Source organism: Cotesia glomerata, linkage group LG9 (assembly GCF_020080835.1).
Source record: "Cotesia glomerata isolate CgM1 linkage group LG9, MPM_Cglom_v2.3, whole genome shotgun sequence".
In the NCBI taxonomy this organism is placed as follows: Eukaryota; Metazoa; Arthropoda; class Insecta; order Hymenoptera; family Braconidae; genus Cotesia; species Cotesia glomerata.
Window position 1 is genome coordinate 4,115,145 of NC_058166.1, and position 19,137 is coordinate 4,134,281.

Sequence of the window (19,137 nt, forward strand, 5' to 3'; positions counted from 1 at the left end):
AAATTTTTTTGATTATTTAAGGAGGTACTGTGTCTTACAATATTCTTCAATTTTTGAATACGCGTACTTCTAAGTGTCCTCTATACGAGTAAATTTTTAACTTCCCGCTAAGAAAATCGAAGATTTTCAAAAATCGGGAAGTTATTGTTTTCACCCCGTTTTGCAAAAATCGAGTTTTCATCAGATCTCGACATTTTAAGGTCACAGGAAGCTTCCCTGACTATCCCCGCGAGATTGTCACGGTGTCTGTATGTATGTGTGCGTGTGTGTGTGTATGTGTGTGTGTGTGAAAGTATGTGAACCGCTTATAACTTTTGAACGGCTTGACCGATTTCATCGCGGTTGGTGCCACTCAAAAGGTCTTAGCCAAACTTAGATTTTGAAAACTATTTGGACCGATTCAGATCAATAGATTTTGAGAAATCTTCAAAAAACTGAAAAAAAAAATTTTTTTCAAATGTGGCTTTTTGGAATAACTTTTAAACGGCTTGATGGTTCAATTCCAAAAACTAATCAGCTCTAACCTCAAAAAACCACGTCGATCGCCACCAGTCCGGTCAAAATCGGTTGATTCTTTCGAGAGTTATCGTTGTCGAAAGAAAACCGGAAAAAATGTTTTTTTCGGAATTACTCCGAAATTTCTAGTTTGATCAATTCAAACTTAAAGATTCTTCATGAGGCTTAAAAAACTGCGTCGAATGCCGCCAACCGCAAGAAAATCGGTTTATTCATTCAAAAGTTATTGCGGTTTAAAAATTCAAAAAATAGTGTCTTATCAAATCTCTATCAGACTTTTGAGCTCGAAGAGCTCAAAAGCATAGGAAAGCAATCTCTTTGAGCTCGGAGAGCTCAAAATAACCCATAAATTGTATTTTTAAGCTCGAAGAGCTCAAAAACATCATTGGTGCAATTTTAAGCGCCTAAGTATGGAATTAGCGGGAAGTTGCAGGGATGGCCTTCAGAGTCAACCGTTTTCCTAATTTTTTTTAATTGTCCTTGCGGTGCTAATTTTCGAAATATTAGCAATTAAAAATCGTACATCTAACATGTAGGGGAGAGGTGCTGCAATTGTAACAATAAAAAAGTATTAAAAAAACTAAAAATTATTATTATTCTTTTTTTAACTTCTTCAAAATAGTAATTTATTGATTACATCAAAGTTTCAGTTATTAATCTTGTTGCGATATTAAAATATTGAGAATTGTTGAAAATACGCGTGAAAACTTTTTTTTGTATGCTTCACAATTTTTTTAATAACAAATTTTTTTTCTAATGTTATGATGTAAGACTTATATTAATACTTTAAAAGATATATCAAGAGTACTATAAAATCGAATTTCATATCAATTTACTGATTTTTGTTATTATAATTAGATTTTTACTAACAGATCAGCGTGAGCGTCAATTGTAACACTTGAACGAGTAGCAATTGTAACACTCAGAGTCGTGTATAGAATCTGCGCAAACTGGATGCGCCACAAATCTACGCTGGGATAGTGTAGTTTTTGTAGTTTTGTAAATGTTTAATAATTTATATTAAAAATCAAAATACATAACATACTATAAGTTTAAATACTTGACTTTAAGAGTTAATGAAATATAATAGTACGTATTAAGACTATATAATAAAAGCAATTTGATGAAAAATATCTATTTCGTTCCGTGTTACAATTGCCCCTGCACTGTGTTACATTTGCATGCAACCCATGCGCGCCGCCATCTTGGCCCCTGACTTTAGTTAAATAAATTAATTTTTTAATAAGTTAACATTGACTTTTTACTAATGAACTAAGTCAGTCACATAAAAGATATTATCAACTAACTTTCTGACAGTTTTTAAGTTTACTATCTTAAAAAAAAACAAATGGAATAAAAAAAATAAAAATTTTTGTTACAATTGCAGCACCTCTCCCCTATTCCCTATCCTGGCCGTAGTTAGAGTGAACATTTTATTGAATAACAACCATACTTTTCTTAGAATTTTTTTTTTTAAATTAAGAACATTTAATTGAAGTTATAACAAGTATTTTTTATCAAAAATAACATAAACAAACGGTATTCATTTTTAACTTCCCGCTAAAAAAATTGAAAATTTTCAAAAATCGGGAAGTTATTGTTTTTACCCAGTTTTTCGAAAATCGAGTTTTCATCAGATCTCGATGTTTTGAGGTCCTAGGAAGCTTCCCTGACTATTCCCGCGATGGTGTCTGTATGTATTTGTGTGTGTGTGTGTGTGTGTGTGTGTGTGTGTGTAAACCTCTCATAACTTTTGAATGGCTAGACCGATTTAATCGCCGTTGGTTCCATTCAAAAGGGTTCGACCAAACTTAGATTTTGAATACAAGTTGGACCGATTCGGACCGATAGATTTTGAGAAATCTTAAAAAAACTGCGAAAAAAATTATTTTCAAATATGGTTTTTTCTTAATAACTTTCAAACGGTTTTACCGATCAATTTTAAAAACTAATCAGCTCTTAACATCAAAAAACCACGTCGATCGCCATCAAGCCGGTCAAAATCGGTTGATTCGTTCATGAGTTATCGTTGACGAAAGAAATCGAAAAAAAGTGTTTTTTTCGAATTACACCGATATTTCCGGTCTGATCAATTCTTGTTTAAAAGTATATCATAGAATTTAAAAAACTGCGTCGAATGCCGCCTACCGCGTGGAAATCGGTTTATTCATTCAAAAGTTATTGTGGTTTGAAAATTAAAAAAATAGTGTTTTATTAAACTTCTATCTGACTTTTGAGCTCGGAAAGCTTAAAACTACACGAAAATTCTATTTTTGAGCTCGAAGAGCTCAAAAACGTAATAAGTGCAATTTTGAGCACTTAGTTACGAAAGTAGTGGGAAATTGCAGGGATGGCCTTCACTCAGGGTCAACCGTTTTCCTAATTTTTTTATAAAAAATGTTTGAAGTTAGCGACTTTCGATATTTTACGTGAGTGGAAGTAAGTGAGTGATAGTCTGTAAATAGACGCAGCACTAGTGCGTGAGAAAGAAACCAAAAGCCATAACCTATTGGTGTCTTTATTTACCGCAGTACCTCCTTAAATTCTATGTATTATAACGGTTACTGAACTAATATAAATTTTGTAAATTAGTAGATATGCACAATTGAAAGATTTTTCTGTCTACTGTGTAAATTTTTAATTCCTCAAGATCAGGAAATTATTGATTACGGAAGACTTATATTAAATATGTACATAGTTTAAAATATTACTAGCAACTTGTGGTCACTATGTGACAGCCGAGATTTATGGATTATGAGTAAGGAAACTTTGGTTTAATGAATTTTTGATATTTGTAAACATTATACATAGTTTAAGTACTTTTTAAATAAATTTTAAAAATATTAGTGTTATTGCAGAATCAATTATCAATAATTTAATGGACAAATGTGACGAAATAAATTTACAGAACCAACGAACTATTCAAAACTCCTCTGAAAACTTGACATAAAAAATTGACTTCGAGTCTATTTATAACTACGTCGAAAATTTATCATAATGTTAAATTAATAATTGCTGAAAAGCATATGAGACGTTGAAAAGGCACAAATTCAGGTCAAGACCTTTCCAATAATACTGAATTTAATTTTTAAAAATTCATTTAATCATACAAATACCTCATAGATAAAATTTTCCTTATTCTTTTAATTATACACAGATAAAAAACTAACTTAAATTAAAAAAATAATTTTTCAGAATTTTATCGTCTTGATTTGAGTAGAAAAAATCTTAAACTAAGAAAATTTTATTTGTTAAAGTAAATTCTACTTGATTCAAGCATTTGTCGCCTTGATTCAAGACATTGAAATTCTTCAAAATTATTTTCTCGGCTCAAGAATTTTTTTCTTGCTTCAAGTTAATTTTTTTGTCAATGAATAGATCATCCAAGTGTTTAAAAATTATTCAAAATTAATGAAAATGATGTTACACACCGCAAACCTAATACAGTAAACAAAATTCTTTCAGAATTGAAAAAAATCAATTTTTCCGATTAAAAGAAAAGCAATCTTAATAGTAAAAAATGATTATGATAATGTCCAGATCTTAGAAAATTAATAACAATAAATGTTCAGGTTGTTTAAGATCAGCGATATATTCGATATTTAAATTATATCAAAATCCGCAACTTTTCATTGACAATCTCAACTTTATCAGGCGTCTATAAATTAATAACAAACCATAAATTACATGTCATACATGTACAAATATAAATATATAATACAAATCTTTAAACTCTTAAATACATCAAAATTCTAATGGTAAAAAATGATGTTTATTTTTTTTTTTTTATAACTGGTTCACAATCTTTTTGGGGAAACATAGTTTGCGTTTATTCTCAGACTAAAATACTGTAACCGCGACAAGCAGCGTTATTCAGCCCGTACTTTCAGTAAATAACGCTATATATATATAATACGTATGTGTATATATATTACATCCGTTGTACTTGAAGCAACACCGGTAAAACAGCATGGTGATAAACGCCATACATTTCTTTCGGAGTATATTCTGATCCTTTCTCTCTCTCTTAATACTAGCGCTTCAGTCTAGAATCTCGAGAATCATAACAATTTGTGTCTAAAAAATTTAGATCACTTTTAAAGAAGATACTTTTTTTAATGTAGAATTTTATAAATTTACCGACCAAATAGATCTTAATTGATCCCCAAGCGCAAATGAAATGAAGTTAACGTAAACCTGCGGCCGGAATAAGACGTAAAGTTTACGGAAACAGTAGAGCAACAGATGATACAAAAATTAGCGGACGTTCAAGAATTTTTGACTTTTTTTTATTAATTAAATTAGAACTAAAAAAATATTTTTAAAAAATTGCACAAATTTTCTACATGTGACATTTTTTCTTTTAATTTATTTTTAATAATTTTTCAATGCAATAAACTACAAAAATTTTCAGATGCTGGCTAATTTAATTTTTATCAACAATCGAATCTTTCGGTCAATTCCGGTAGTAAATTTGCGTCAACTTGTTAAAAAGTTCTGTGAAATTGTTGCAAATGTAAAAATTTACGCGAAGTTTACGTAAACTATTGAACATCAACTATTTAATTGTCAACACATGCTAACTGAAGAGCGATTTTCGTAGTGAAATCATTTTTAAATTTATGAAAATAAAATTAGCAGACATCTGACAATTTTCAAAATTTTTTTTATTAATAAATTATTACAAAAAAATTCCACGTGTAGAAAATTTGAAAAACTATACGTGCAATTTTTTAAAAATATTTTTTCATTTCTAATTATATAATTTTTAAAAAAATTTTCGCTGTCGGCTAATTTTAGTTTCATTTAAATTTATGAAAATTAAGTTAGCCGACACTTAAAAATTTTTTTTTTATTGAAAAAATGATTACAAAAAAATAAAAAAAAATTTTCACTTGTAAAAAAACTTCAAAAACTGTAAGTGCAATTTTTGAAAAATATTTTTCAGTTCTAATTTAATAATTAAAAAAAAACTCAAAAAATCAAAATTGGCTAACCTTAGAATTGTAAAATGATACTAAAGTTAGCCAACGTTTTTGATTTTTTTTTTAAATAATTAAATTAAAACAAAAAAATATTTTTTAAAAATTGCATTTACAATTTTTCAAGTTTTTTACAAATGAAAATTTTTTTTTATTTTTTTGTAATATTTTTTTCAATAAAAAAAAAATTCTGAGTTTAAAATTTTTTTTTTAAATAATTAAATTAAAACAAAAAAATATTTTTTTTAAATTTTACTAACAATTTTTAAAGTTTTTTACAAATTAAATTTTTTTTGTATTTTATTCAATAAAAAAAAATTCTAAAAGTTTTTTAATTTTTTTTTAAATAATTAAATTAAAACAAAAAAATATTTTTTAAAAATTGTACTAACAATTTTTAAAGTTTTTTACAAATTAAATTTTTTTTGTATTTTTTTCAATAAAAAAAAATTCTAAGTTTTTTAATTTTTTTTAAAATAATTAAATTAAAACAAAAAAATATTTTTTAAAAATTGCATTTACAATTTTTAAAGTTTTTTACAAATGAAAATTTTTTTTTATTTTTTTGTAATATTTTTTTCAATAAAAAAAAATTTCTAACAGTTTTTTAATTTTTTTTAAAATAATTAAATTAAAACAAAAAAATATTTTTTAAAAATTGCACTGATAATTTTTAAAATTTTTTACAAATAAAATTTTTTTTGTATTTTTTTCAATAAAAAAAAATTTCTAAAAGTTTTTTAATTTTTTTTAAAATAATTAAATTAAAACAAAAAAATATTTTTTAAAAATTGCATTTACAATTTTTAAAGTTTTTTACAAATGAAAATTTTTTTCTTTTTTTTTATAGTCACTTTTTTAATAAAAAAAATTTTAAAAATGTCGGCTAACTTAATTTTATCATTATAAATCACTTTTAAATTTCCCGCTTTTCTGAATAATAATACACTCGCCACGCCACTGCTGAGCGGATGGTAAAAGGAGAGCACAAACAACTATTACGGTATAATATACCTAAATACCATCAGTTTTGGCATGTATTATAAGCAAAATGTACCGTAAATAGGCAAAATTCTTAGCAGTGATTCCAATAGTTTAGATTTTGTGTTAAAATTCGTTTATGTTTTATAAAAAGTTAAAAAATCGATCAATCAATATTTTTAAAAGATGTTTGAACAAAGTGTTACGTACTAACGATTACTCATGAGAAGATCTTAAGTGTTTTTTCTTACAGTAGACTATATTCAATAGCTGGAAAATAATCAGGTTTGCTACAAAGATTAACCTCTTAATTTTTTAAGATCAATTCACAATATATCACTTGACATATGGGTCCTATTTATAGAAATAGAGATAAAAAGTTCAAGTTCGAGAGGATAAGTAAATTAATCTTAAGTTAAGGAATTTATACTTATTATTTATTGAATATTCCACGCTTGGAGCGGAATTGATCTATAGGATTTTCTGGGTGATTATCGCTCGCTCTGGTTACTCCAAGCGTATGATGAGAATAAATAAATTTTTTAAGGTTTCATCGGTGTCTTGGTTTTCGTCATGTCTTTGCACTGATGCACTCACATCATAAACTGGCTTCTTATCTATCATCGATTCTTAAAGTTAAAAGGTTTCTTTTGACTGATAAAAGTTTCTTTGAAAAAGCGTCTCTTTAAAAAAAAAAAAAAAAAAAAATTGTGTTGAGTTTTAGGAATTTTAAAGTAAATTTTAAAATTATGAAAATTAAGTTAGTTTACATTTAAAAATTTTTAGAATTTTTTTTTTAATTAAAAAATTATTACAAAAAAAAATAAAAACTCATTTGTAAACAAGAAAAATTATAAAAGCTATTAAGGATGTCCTTTCGCTCCAGTTGAGTCATAACAACTGTAGTAGTAAATTTTCAATAAATTAAAATACGAAACCCATAAAAATTCCTAAAATTAAAAAATAAATAGTAAGGTAAAAGCCCCAATTATTGACAGGGGTCTAAATATTGACACCCTAAATTATTTTTAAATATATTAAATTATCTGTAATAAGAATAACGATCAAATAAATTTTTATTAAATTCTAATTAATTAAAAAATTAAAAAAAATCACATTCAGTTCAAAATATTAAATATTAATTATTAAAAAAAAATAAAGTTAGCACCAGTTCATCAAATCAGCTTACGAGCGTCTATTTTCTTAACAACTTTGGTTAGAAAAGCATTTTTTTTAACTGCCGAGTTTAAATTAATTTTTTCATGTAATTATATGATCTATTTTTTTTTTTTAATTAACAATATATGAAATATTTATAAAATTAAATAATCGAAATTAATTGTATGCTTTACGATATTTAAATAATGGGAGTCAATAACTAGTTCATAATTTTTATGGTGAATCCTATATTGACAGCCAGTCAACAGCGCTATGACGCCTTTTTTTTTTAAGTATAAAATACGTTATATACGCGATTATATTCAAGGCTTTTAACTGTCAAATAACTCGACGTGTTTTAGTGTTAAATAAGTTTTTAAATAAATTGTTATATTTTTCATAATAATTATTCATTCATAGAAATTATTATTAATTAACTTTAATAATATTGATTACTTTATATCAAGTTTTTGATATTTAAATAACAATATAACCAAATGATTCGACGCATGTGCAGTAGGGGCGTCAATAATTGGGGTTACGGTACGTCAATAATTAGATCAATCAGTTTTTTAACCCATCAATAATTGGTGTATCCAGATCATGTATTTAATTATTTAAAATTAATTAGTTAAAACATTACTGAAGACATTACCACAAACAAAATTCATCGATATTTATATTTGATTTCTTAAAAAAAATGAAATCATAACTTTGTCTTTTATAGCGTCAATAATTGGGGCTTTTACCTTATATGAGGCATTAATCGTTGAAATTTTGAAAATTAAAAAAAAAAAATAGTTAAATACAAAAATTAATTTGACTGTTGTAAGTCAGCTGTTAGTAATCTGTCCGTGATTTGGCAACGCTTTATTTCGGTTGTTTACATTTTCATTTGCACAATATAACCTTAACCGTGTTTAACTTTTTGCAGACAGTGTAAATAAATAAATTAATTAAAAATGTTTAGTCACAAAACCATAACATTCTAATGTCTCATGGCAGGAATGCTAGTATTTTTTAATTATTGTTTTATTTTTCAATTATGAATTATGACAATTTGTTAACAATAAATTAACTAATAAGTATGCATGAAAAACACAAGCGCGTTAAAGTTTAGTTTAAATTTATTGAATGGTCTGAAGCTCGCGCGCTACGCAACGTTGCCAAATCTTTTGACTCCATTTTATTGTAGGTAACTTGAGAATTTTTTGTGATTTTTAAATATTAATTTCTCAATAAATATCTCGGTAACTGATATATTTTATTGCAAAAAAAGAAACCTGAATATTTCGAAAATCTGATTTTTAGTTTTTTTTTACTTCATCTAATCCATGACTGATAGTATAATTCGAGAAATTTTTTTCTATAATTTATTTGGTAAAAAAATTCTAAAAATTGTCAGATGAATCTCAATTTCAGTATCATAATCATAAAAAATATAATTTTTTAAATTCACACTTAAAATTTTAAAAAATTTCTACATGTGGAATTTTTTAATTAATTTTTTTTATTATTAATTTAATAATTATAAAAATCAAAAAAATTATTAGACATCTGTTAAATTGAAAACCATTTTATTAGATTAACCTTTAAACTGGAATCTAGGTTTTACGAAACAGTGTTTAATTTTTATTATTAATAACATTTTTAATTCCTCAAATATCATTGAAACTTTGTAGTCGCATTTCAACTAGAATATTTCTATCGATTTACTAGTAATTTATGATTTATTCACTGCTGTTGAATAATTTTTAATAAATCTTTTCTAAGCCATAACGCTGTCCGACAGACCGATGATTACCATAAGTGTTACTTTTTTTTTATGTGCATAAAATACAACTACATTAAGAACGTTCGTGCGTAAGACTTAATAGTAGATATAAATTTATTTTTTTTTTAATTTTTGTAAGTTTAATCATATAGTGATCTCTCAAAAATTGAAAATTCACTATTGATTATTTAAATAAGTTATTAACGATTAAAAAGTAGATTTTTAACTAAATTTAATCCAAATTTTATTTTGAAACTTGGATCTTAAGCTACAATTTTATTTTTGTAATGATGTATATCCAACTGATAGTTTTAGAATTATCAAATTTTTAAAATTGGTCTTTATAATCATAACAAGAATTTTTGGAAACTCATTATTAATCTTTAACAGCCCATAACTTTTGAACCAACTGAGATAAAAAATTGATCAAAAATTTCTTAGAAAACTTGAAATATACTCTACAATTTCATTTTTATAATGATCAAGATCCAATCAATGGTTTTCGAGATATCAAGTCTTAAAAAATGACTGTCTATAATTTTCAATTTTTGGAAACTTATTATCAATGTGTAAAAACTTCTATAACTCTTGAACCAATTGAGATAAAAATTTGATCCAAATTTTATTAAAATGCTTAGATCTTAGTGCTGACTAGACTCATTCGGGTGCGCACACGACTCAATCTGGTGTAAACTAATTTTTCTTCCATTTTTTCTTGCACACGACTGAGTCTGGTGCCGAAAATGAACCAGTCGGGTTTACTTTTTTCCGTGTATTAATTTAACTCTAGCGTAGCGCGTGAACGTCCATAAGGACGTTTTTTTTTATCCGGGATGAAATTTTATCCGATGCGAAAATGAATCTCTATATTTCATTTATATAGTTATTCTGGCGATAATAATTTTATCTAGGATAAAATTTTATCCTGCATTAAATAACTGGCCTTGAGAATATTAAATTTTTTTAGAAAATCTTATCGATAAATTTGTTTCGTATTATTTCGCTCACTTGAAAAAAAAAAAAAAAATTTTTAGTTCACTTAAAATAATTTCGACTTGAAAAATTTCAACCCTAGTCAATTGGGATTTAATTTTCCTTAAGGGGTAACATGGGTTTCCTCCGGGAAAAAATGGCCTATTTCAACAATTTTTTTTTAATAGAAAAAATGAAATATTTTATTCAAACTTTTTACTGTTTTAAAGATACATGTTTAATAAGGGATTACTGAAATAAAAAAAAATATATTAAATACTCTGCTAATGTGACGTAATTTCCGGCGAGCCCTCGATAAAAAGATGCGTCCGCGTGGACAGCAGAACTCCTAGCAGGGTGGTCTGAAGTGAAAAAAAAAAAATATGTGCTTCAGTTGACTTCAAATTAGGTCTTGAACGAAGAAAAAATAGAAAAAATGAAAATTGGATTTTTGGCAGAGGTTTTTACAAAAAAATTAAAAATTTGGCTAAAATTTCGCGGCATTTTTTTTTTAAATAGTTGTAATTGAAAAAAAAAAATCCTTCGTTCGAGACCTTGTAAATTATATCTCAAAGGCCTATCTAAAATTTCATCAAGATAGGTTCAGTAGTTCTCGAGAAATCTTGACAACCGTTTTTGAAAACATAGTTTTGAGAAAACCGCGTTTAAAATTTTGAGTGACAATACAACAGCGCCTTGAGCACGCAACTTTTTAAAACTGTATCTCCGAAACTATTATTCGGATCGATTTGAAACTTTCGGACAATATTCTAGAGATGTTGTAAAATTTAATAATACAAAAAAATAGGAAAACGGTTGACCCTGAAGGCCATCCCTGCAACTTCCCGCTAATTCCATACCTGGGCGCTTAAAATGGCATTTATGACGTTTTTGAGCTCTTCGAGCTCAAAAATACAATTTATATGTTGTTTTGAGCTCTCCGAGCTCAAATAGATAACTTTTCTATGCTTTTCAGCTCTTCGAGCTCAAAAGTCTGATAGGAGTTTAATAAAACACTATTTTTTGAGTTTTCAAACCGCAATAACTTTTGAATGAATCAACCAATTTTCTTGCGGTTGGCCACATTCGACGGAGTTTTTTAAGCCTCATAAAGAATCTTTAAGTTTGAATTGATTAAACTAGAAATTTCGGAGTAATTCCGAAAAAAACACTTTTTTTGGGTTTTCTTTCCTGCACGATATCTCTCGAACGAATCAACCAATTTTGACCGGATTAGCGGAAATCGATGTGGTTTTTCAAGGTTAAAAGCTGATTAGTTTTTGATCGATAAAACCGTTTGAAAGTTATTCCAAAAAAACCACTTCAAAAAAAATTTTTTTTTACAGTTTTCTTTAAATTTTTCGAAATCCATCGGTCCAAATTGTATTCAAAATCTAAGTTTGGACAAGCCCTTTCGAATGGCGCTGACCGCGATAAAATCAGTTAAACTGTTCAAAAGTTATAGGAGGTTTACGAAACGTCTTAAAAAAGTCTTAAAGTTTTGTCGGATAATAATTTTTTAACAATTTTAAATTCAATTTAAAAACATCTTACTCAAAAATATTGCGGTTAGAAAGTCGTAAAATCGTCTAAAAATTAATTTTCACAACAAATTCGAGAACCAAATTTTCAAAAATCTGCTCTCGAATTTTTTTTTTTTTTTGGCGTCTTAAAAGAGTCTTAAAATAGTCTTGGTTTGTGTCACGTTTAATATCTTAAACAAACGACAATTTTAAGACGAGTTTTTTTACACGGGAATATCTTCCCGATTTTTGAAAATCTTAGATTTTCTTAGTGGGAAGTTAAAAAAGTTTGGAAAATCCAAAAGAGCACGACTCATAATGCTCATTTAATTATGAAATATAAAAAAAAAAAAAAAACTTAAGTCGTTCAAAATTAATTGCCGAAAAAACAGCTGTAGTAGGAAGGTACTGCACAAGCGCCCCTGGTGGAATAAAATGTACATAATATCTATAGATATAGATATATCACCATCCATGTTAATTTTACATGGATATATCCACAGATTCGGTAGAATCTGGCGCCAAGTTCCGTTCAAATCCGTTGTAAACGGAGCGCCAGACTACCGACTGTGTTTACTGTAAGCAGAACGGTATTTTGAGGTTGCAAAATTTTATTTAATTCTACCATACTTTTTTTTCTTAAATTGTATATTATAAAAGTAATTCATACTTTATTTGACTGTTATTAATTAATTATATTCACTTATAACAATTAATCTAATTGAAATCATTAAATTTAATCAGCACAAACTATAGCAACGCAAAAATTTCGATCCTGACTTTTTTTCGATGGGCAAAGTGATCTGCCACAGACTAAATAATTCGAGAATGCATAGTAATCCTTCATTAGATGGGAAACTACAGTTAAAAAAGATATTTCACAGCTTGCATCTACACCCGCCAGGGTGCGCTGGAATTATTTTTACATAAACTGTAGTTTCAAGGGGATAGTTTGCTATAAAAAATGCAACCAACGCGAGATTTAAGTTGGTACCAATTGTAAATTTTATTATAATTACAAAAATACTAAAATCCGAACAAAAACAGTTTCACTGTAAAAATCGCGCCAAGTCCACGTTCATAAGACTATTAAGAAAAAAAAATTTGTTTTTTCTTTTACAAAATATATAAAATAAAAAAATTAAAAAATCCAAGTAACCGATATGATTGTTTATGATTGTCGGAAATTAAAAAAAATTGTGTTATAAATTTAAAAATTAAGAAAAAAATTTTGGAACGTACTTGGTGTGCGTCATTGTGTATTTCAATTTTTTTTAAGTCCTAGTAAACAGATTTTACGAATTTCATTAAAAGTAAAATATTTTGCAACCGCGCACACTAAATATGTTCCAAATTTTTTTTTTTTAATTTTTTAAATTTGTAACAAAATTTTTTAATTTCGAAAATCATAAACAATCATATCGGTTACTTGGATTTTTTAATTTTTTTATTTTATATATTTTTGTAAAGAAAAAAAAAATTTTTTTTCCTAATAGTCTTATGAACGTGGACTTGGTGCGACTTTTTTTACAGTGAAACTGTTTTTGTTCGGATATAGATATACAGTCTTGTAGTTTTCGTTTTTTATTAATTGTAATTAAACGACACTGAATTAATTAACCATTCACATTCAGTGACCTACAATCGTCGATTAGAATTAAAAAAAAAAAATTTAACTCAAATAATTGATTTTTTCACAAGTTACAGTGTTTCCGGGGTTTCATACATGACGGACAGGAAAATTTTTTGACCTATTTTGATGTTTTTTTCCGTTTCTATTGCAGTAAATCAATTTTTAGAAAGTATGGAATTAATCTCCATTAAATTATCTCGACAATAGTATGCAAAATATCTTGATTCCGTGAACTGACAAGGCTATAATACTAAAAATAGTTGCTAAAATGAGGCGAAAAAAATTTTTCGACCGTAAAGCACTCTCTGATGTTTCGCATCATGAGTCGTGTAAAATCGATTTTTTGAAACCGTGAAACCCATGTAACCCCTTAAATGCCAAAATTATTACAAGATTTAATTTATCTTCATAAGAAAAAAAAATTTTTCTTTCATTTACTAACACAATATACCAAGAGTACTGTCAATAGCAATTTATAAAACTGAGATTGTCCTCAATCTACGAGTTTATTTAGAGGATAACACTTGCAAACATAAATAATAAAGTAATTATAATAATTAATTCATATAAATATCAATATAGCTCAGTAATTAATTAGCTACAAAATCATAGTTTCGTCCAAAATTTTATTTCTCGTCGGAAATAGAATCATTATTTTATCTTAACCTCTTGAAGTTTCTTCCGCTTCTAAAGTTTCAAAGTTTCATTAAAAGATTTAACCTTCCGTGTAACTTGTAAAAGTGAATTTACACTTTTTAACTTTTTGAAACTAGGTAGTAACAACGTGTTAAAAACGTTAAATTTTTTTTTCATAAATATGTAAATACATAGATATATGTATATTAGAGAACTTGGCAGCACTTCAAACGCGATATTTAACTCTGTGATTAAATTTTTATTTATGTTTTCAGTTACCGGAATCAAAGGATTAAATTATTTTATTAACAGTTTTTTTTATTTTTTATTATAAAGGACTTTTCCTGTTTATTTTATTGAGCGTCATTTTTAATTTTTGAAAAATATAGTTCTTTTACCGCTAAATTTATATAACTGAAGATTTAAATTGAATTTTTAAATTTTTATCCCGAAAATATTTTATTATTATTATTATGGAATTTTCAATCTCGGTATCGATAGTTTTATAAGTTCAAGCATTAACGTAGTTTAGGGTTGGAATGTAGTTAAAAGAAAAGATAAATCATTATAAGTTTCCCGCCTTAATAATAAAAGTTTATCATTAAGCAAATTTAAAACATTAATCATACGCCTATTATTTGTTTACTTCAGTAAAAAAAAAAATCGACGGAAGAAAATAATTCTATTATTTTTTTAATAACTTACATACTATAAAAAAGTTATAGATTTATGAAAAAAGACCAAAAAATAATATTATTTCATTAAATAGATGAAAAAAGCGCCATTCGGCCACACCCGACATGAATTGGTAGATTTATTTTTTAAATATTGAAAAAAAAACCTTATTTAAAGGCAATTATGTCCTAAAATTTATTTTTTATTACATTTTTGCAAATAACGATATGAGACCAACTATAACAAAAAGATATTCAAAGACATCGACCTAAAAAATAGAATTTGTAATAGATGAAAGGCATTTGATGATAAAAGCTAAAAATTAATTTATTCTTGATTTTTTTTTAATCATCTTAACTACCAAATAAATTGAAAAAAGTATCAAAAGTCGACGAATAATAGCTCAATTGAAGATAATCATGTGAATTTTGAAATAAATTTAATAGATTTAAGCTAACTTTTACGGCTTAAAAATTATTTAAAGAAAAAGGGCCGAAATACGTTCATTGAAAAATTTTTTCAAATTTCCAAAATCACGGAATCAATTTAAAAATCATCAAAACTAGACAAATAATAGCTTAAATTGAAGGTAATTAAATAAAGTTTGAGATAAATTTAATAGATTTTATCTATCTTTTACATCTGGAAAATTATTTCCATAAAATATACAAAATTCAAAATTTTTTAAAAATAAAAAAAATTTTTGAACGCCCACAACTCGTAAACAAACCGAGCGATTTTGCTCATCTTCAAACTTGATCTTAGTAATGATCCACAGAATGAGCCCACAAAATTTCATAAAGATCGGTTGAGAACTGTGGGCGCAATCCTGCTGACATCGCGCACTATATCAATTATACATATAAACTTTTGAGCTAATGCCATTTTTCGACATTACTCGATGATATAAAACAGATTATGACAAAATCCTCTTAAAATTACATGAGACGGGCTACAACAAATAGATTTCTAAAGAAATCTACCTAAAAACTGACTTGATCGATAAATTCTATAAAAAAGTACGAAAAGGTTACACACCGCCATTGTCGAAATAGTTAAAACATCTTTTAAAAATATCAAAAAGTCTATTGAAAATATTAGTTTCACAAAAATTTTTAAAAATACTTTAATTATAAAAAAACAACTAATTCTTTAATTGTAGTAACTTCAGCTGAATATTACCTCCCTACGGTTCCATTTAACAATATCAAACAATTGGGTCTATAGCCTTAGGCCAGTTTTGGCCGAATAGTTAGTTCCCATGGCTCAGTTTAACAATATCGAACCATCGGAGCAAACCTCGGTATCAGTTTATAATCAATTTTATCCCAAATTTCACTAACCTCTAAACACGATAATTCTGAAACTAACTGTACTTCGTACAACATTGTTCAGTTTTTTTAAAAGAAATTTTTTTTCTCAGTGTTTGAGTAATTATTCGAACAGAAGACATTAATTTGATAGAAAAAACATTTAGTTCAAATGCTTAATTATTAACTAATCTCTATTTTATAATTAAATTGTTGAAAGTTCAATAAAATAGTCACAAATTCAGTTCATAAAATTGGAAGAAAAATGGAACGTGACAAAAAAATATTCGAGAGACGTCAAGTCAAATACATACACTCATCCTTTTTATTACGTGCAGTCAGAGGAAAAAGTGGAGAGTTTGTATTTCCTCCATTTTATAGCCCTTCGATGTTGATTTTCGTATAATTCCTTTTCGATAGATATCTTCACAGTATAAGGATCATCCGTACTAAATCTTGTATGTTAAATTTATAATCTAAACTCGGAAGATTTTTATATTCGACGCTTCAATTCCACAACTATTGCGAATTGGTTTTCGTTAAACCCCTTCTCAATGGATGTCTATAGAACGAAGGAAACATCCCTAGTAAATTTCAAGCCTATAGAGCTTAAGTGTAGCTGAAAAACGAAATAATAATATATTCACCTTCAACACTCCTGTTATTTCTCCTGGGAGTAGAAGAGAGGGTTTTAGTGGATGTTGATACAGGGGTGAATACAGGTTCATATTTAAATAATTTTGACATATTTTCGGAATTTTTTTTAGCTTTAAGAACATGTAGCACAGCTTGATGTGGGTAATTCTGACTTTGCCAACCGGGCTTTTTTTATTAATTTCAAAATTCAATGAACTGGTGCCCTATTTCATATCAATAGCCTAGTTTACGTAATTTTTTTTTTTTTTTTTAATGAATTTTCATTAAAATTTACTGTAATACACGTACAAAAACAAAAAAACTTTTCTTATTTTTCTCATTTGAAAACTGGCGGCACTTAATCAAGTAAAATAAGGTCAAGCAATTATATTAATAGATATATCAGGATGAGCTTATATTTTTAAAAATGTCAATAATTAAGAAATGACATTGTTTGTTGTCAACTGATTATATTTTTAACGATATAAGCTCATTTTGATGTTACTCTAATGGAGATCTTTCATTTGAGAATATCCACATGAATTTTTTATATATTTTATGTATTTCATAATTATTATATACAATATAGATAGATTTGCTACATTGTACAACAGCAAAAATTGCCTTTTACAATTTTTTCATCACAATATTACTACTGCCTCTATATACTGCGTTTAAATTTCTTTCAATTATCTTTCGATTTTCGCACATAGATATCATACCATCTTTCAACTTTTTATAATCACTGCGTATCTCTTGCGGCTGTGGACCGACTTCCGCTTCCTGTACTGCATTCGCCCTATTCCTCACCTCTTTCTATAGGTTATTGGAATAGTGACATTGGGAAACCACGGAGAAAATCTATGCCAGTAAAAGTCGGTTACCGGAGTGACCCCCAACGGTTGATGTTGGAACTATTCTAACAACCGTCGGGGCTCGAACCCTCGCCTCACGACATGATACACGAACGAACTAACGGGATAATGACTTAGTCCGCTCGGCCGTCATGCCGCTTTATTATATATGATACATACAAAATTATTATATACAGTATATAAAATATATGAAAAAATCACGTACGTATTCAAATGAAAAGTCTCGATGAGCGTAACATCAGGATGAGCTCATCCTGTATTAAAAAGTTGATGTGACTTTTTCATTGTTATCGCTTTCCGTTGCTATGGTGACCACTTTGACAACGGTTACCATAGCAACAGTTTCTATGGCAACTGTTACCATAGCAACGGTTATTATGGCAACGGTTAAATATTAATGACTCATTTTGTCCTACTTTTTATCTTATTTTCTGTTTGATTCTCTGTCTTATTTTCTGCTTTACTTTTCATTTTATTTTTTGTTTCATATTTTGTATTACTTTTCGTCTTATTTTTTGTCTTATTTCGTGTCTTAATTTTTATCTTTTTTTTTTTGTACGAATTCATTGTTTTGGTTATTATTTTAAAAATTTTTTTCAACATTTGCGAATGCACTAAGTAATAAATTTTTTTATATTTTATTTTACAGCTAATTTCAGAGTTCTTCGATGTAAACACATGTGTTTTTGTTGCCAAACTTATTTTTGTTTTGAAATTCAATTTCTAGGCTATAACATTAATTATACGCGTGAATTTGCTCGCTTTTGTTTTATTGCTAGGCATTATTGTGTGAATTTCGCTCTCTTTTGATTTTTAATTGTTTTTCCCTAACTTCCAGGTCTCATTAATAATGAGTTAAATTTGTAAAAATAGTGATTAATTAAATTGTCGATAATAAACATTTTAACAGAAGCGCGCAAAGCGCGTTCGATTTTCTAGTATATTTAAAAATGTTAATAATTAAGAAATGAGATTGTATTTTGTCGATTAATAATATTTTTAAATATATAAGCTGATTTTGATGCTACACTCATGGAGATCTTTCATTTGAATACCCACATGAATTTTTCATATATTTTATATATTTTACAAATATCAGAAATATCATATATATATATATATATATAAAATATACAAAAAATTCATGTGCATACTCAAATAAAAAGTCTCAGTGAGCAGAACATCAGGATGAGCTTACATCTTCAAAAATTTGTTTAGACTGCTCATACAACAAGAAAAATAGGCGCCAATAATAAAAAAAAAAAATAGAAAATACTTTGTCAGTAATTAGTCAATTATTTTTTTTCTTAAAAAATCAATTAGCTTTATAAGGCGTACACTTTTAGATTTTCCAAACTTTATTGTATACGCTCCATTTGTTAAAATGAAGTAAAATATATCTAATAATGATATGATATCTAAAACCGGTGCTTCTATTATATCAAAAGATATACATAACACGCTTA

The 19,137-nt window shown here is 27.1% G+C and overlaps 1 protein-coding gene across 2 annotated transcripts in view; it reads left to right on the forward strand.

Annotated features, from left to right (window-relative positions):
• Window positions 1-19,137, forward strand: part of LOC123271216 — a 353,707-nt gene that overhangs the window by 317,761 nt on the left and 16,809 nt on the right. The window contains exon 1 of one of the 2 annotated variants that reach the window (XM_044737479.1): window positions 6,544-6,764. The exons of the other annotated variant lie outside the window; for it this stretch is intronic. The gene's annotated coding sequence lies outside the window, so the exon portion shown is untranslated. Of the gene's footprint in view, window positions 1-6,543; window positions 6,765-19,137 lie in introns of those variants that run through there. 2 annotated transcript variants of the gene reach the window in all.